Source organism: Phytophthora infestans, genomic scaffold (genome assembly GCF_000142945.1).
Source record: "Phytophthora infestans T30-4 supercont1.52 genomic scaffold, whole genome shotgun sequence".
NCBI classification, from domain to species: domain Eukaryota; phylum Oomycota; class Peronosporomycetes; order Peronosporales; family Peronosporaceae; genus Phytophthora; species Phytophthora infestans.
The window spans coordinates 741,406-744,066 of NW_003303707.1; the positions used below are offsets into that span (position 1 = coordinate 741,406).

Sequence of the window (2,661 nt, forward strand, 5' to 3'; positions counted from 1 at the left end):
TCTTGCTGTTCTAATTGTATGGGTTTGGAGATGTTTTTGGCTTGGATTAATAACAGGCAGGAAGCGCGAGGAAACGCAGCGAATATGGACGCGTACGCGGAAGGTGACGGCGGAGGAAGCGCGGATATGGAGGTGAAAATGGTGAAGGTGATGGCGCGAGGAAGGTGACGGCGCATGGGTGTGAATATGGAGGTGATGAAAGGTGACGGGAGGAAACGCATGATGTATATGACAAGTTGGTGTCGTACTTAAGCGGAGCGCGCGCTGTGCATGTATGAAGGTGTCGAAGGTGTTCATATTGCCTAAGACGCGTACGTGCACATGTCATGTCGCATAGGAAGCGTAGGTATGGTTGTGCAAGTCGTAAATGGCCACTTTGGTGGTTTAACATTGTTTCCAGGCCGCGTATGCGCAAATATGGGGTGCGGCGGCTATCTGCACTGCTGTGTATGAAGGTGTCGGTCTGTGTGGGGTTCCTATCGGAGAGAATACGTATGCTGCGTTGTAGGAGTGAGCTGCTGGCCACACGTTTGTATTGGAGTGCGCCACACCACCCCCCTTTTTGTTTTGTTACTATATAAAGTGTAGCCATCCACCCAGCCAATTCTGAGGGCCAGAAGGGTATTGGGGGCCATCGTGTGCAGTCTATGGCCACGTATGTGGACATGTGAGTGTGTAAATGTGTTGTACCAATGTATACGAGTGATAAACACTAATAGGTGTGTCGGTCAAAGTCAAATGTAGACGGCCATCTTAGGCTGAAAGCACCATATCCCGTCTGCTCTGTGAAGTTAAGCAGCCTCAAGCTCGGGTAGTACTCGGGTGGGTGACCACCGGGGAAGTCCGGGTGCTGTCTACTTTTTAGCCCGTTTTGAGCTGTTTACCGACTCTGCGTGTGTTTTGACACACCCAAAAATATATGTTCTGGCATGTGCCCACACGCACTCTTGGTTTTAGTATGTCTGGCGAAGCCACTACACCACAAAACTCTGTTTTTTTGTAATGTGGTTCTTTAAAATTGAATTATTATGAAGAAGTAAGAGAACCGCTAGAACCGGTATGTAGGGTGTTTCTAGGGGTGCCTTTTCGGTGCTCTTTCACGTGGACATATCGCAGCATGTCGACATGTCAGCGGAACACTGTCTAAATTAATAAATACTGTTTTGGCCGATTTCTAAAAGCGTCTATAAAAGGGCATAAGTGCAATGACTCGTCTTTGTAACCCTGCGGCCTAGGCGTAGTTTTTCACGGGGAATCCGAATATCAAAGGTAGATTTATGTACAACATGTACTTTTTTTGCAACATGTACTTTTTATCTACGGGACATAGACATATGTAAAAACACACGGCGGAGCCGTTCCCGCAATCAGAATTTGTCTAACTCTTCTAGATCAAAAGTTATTCAGCGAAATGTGAGACTTTGTTTGGCATGCTCTTTTTTTAGGTGGTTTTTTCCGGTTTTATGTGCCGCCCGGCAGATCTGGCCTGCAGACTTTAGCAGAAAACTTGGCGCATGTGTTCGCACGACCGCTCCCAAAGTTTTACAAGCATATCTCCAGTAGTTGCTTCGCAATGATTTTTTTAGTGACGCCAAAAAACGCCATTTTCGCGGAAAATGGACACCTTGGACGGCCAAAATCACCACTTTTGGCCATGTTTGGCCCTGCACATCCAGGAAGCAAATGAGACTGCTCCGTATAAAAACTGCCCTAGGGGTGCTTTTATGCGCGCATTCTCGTGGTCAAGTCAGATTTTGGCTAAATTTAAATGCCTTGTCTATAAACACTTTTTTCGACCTAAATTTTCACCTGTTTTGTCCCGAAATGATAGCCCCCATTCTTTATTTGCCTATATATCGCGAAGGAGGCAACTTTTTTCCTGTTAAGTATAGATAAAAAATTTAATTCGGCGTTTTACCGCACGAGGAACAAAAGTCTTCATACAAGCTACCCTCGGTTTCTAATGACTTTTTGAGTTAGGGAAGCGTGGATCTTCTTTTTTTCTTGTTTCCAGGACTTCACATGAACTTCCAACTCAACTCGAATTGTCATCCCGGGCCCACCACGCATCGAAACGACACTTTTCTCGGAACTGGCGAATAAAAAATAGGTCACCAGATGCGCAAGAGTCTGGGATGACAGAATATCAAAACAATAACAGACTCGTTAGTACTTTTTTTGTCACCAGCGCCCTTTTTCTGTTTTCGCGTACATAATCGAGCATAACTTTATCAATTTATACCATATCGACCGATATCGATTGTCACGATAGTGTACTTTTTTTAGGCGCACATGATGGTAAAAAGAACGGCCACCTATTCCCAGCCGTTCTTAAGTTATGCTCTTTTAAAGATTTTACTTTAGAGATGACACACCCTCTCATTTCACTCCATTACATGCTCTTTTTGCTGAATTACGTGGCACAGACGCAGAAAATCATGGTTCGCAAGTCGAACATTTTTGAAGAGCGCATCGAAACGGACATTTTCTTAAAATAACATGGTATACAAAAAGTGCGTTCTTGAGCCTGTAGCAAACGATTTGCATCCATGACATCCCAAAAACTTAAAATAACATATCTCGACTCCTAGAATGAAATCGACGTGAATCCTTAGGGCAGTTAGTGTGTTTTAGTATCATACTTAACACCACAAAGTTTTA

The 2,661-nt window shown here is 44.3% G+C and overlaps 1 non-coding gene across 1 annotated transcript; it reads left to right on the plus strand.

Moving 5' to 3' along the window:
• Nucleotides 1-747: 747 nt before the first annotated feature.
• Nucleotides 748-861, plus strand: PITG_33332. The gene has a single exon (XR_009934726.1). It is a non-coding gene; the product is annotated as an 8S ribosomal RNA (ribosomal RNA).
• The last annotated feature ends 1,800 nt before the right edge of the window (nucleotides 862-2,661 follow it).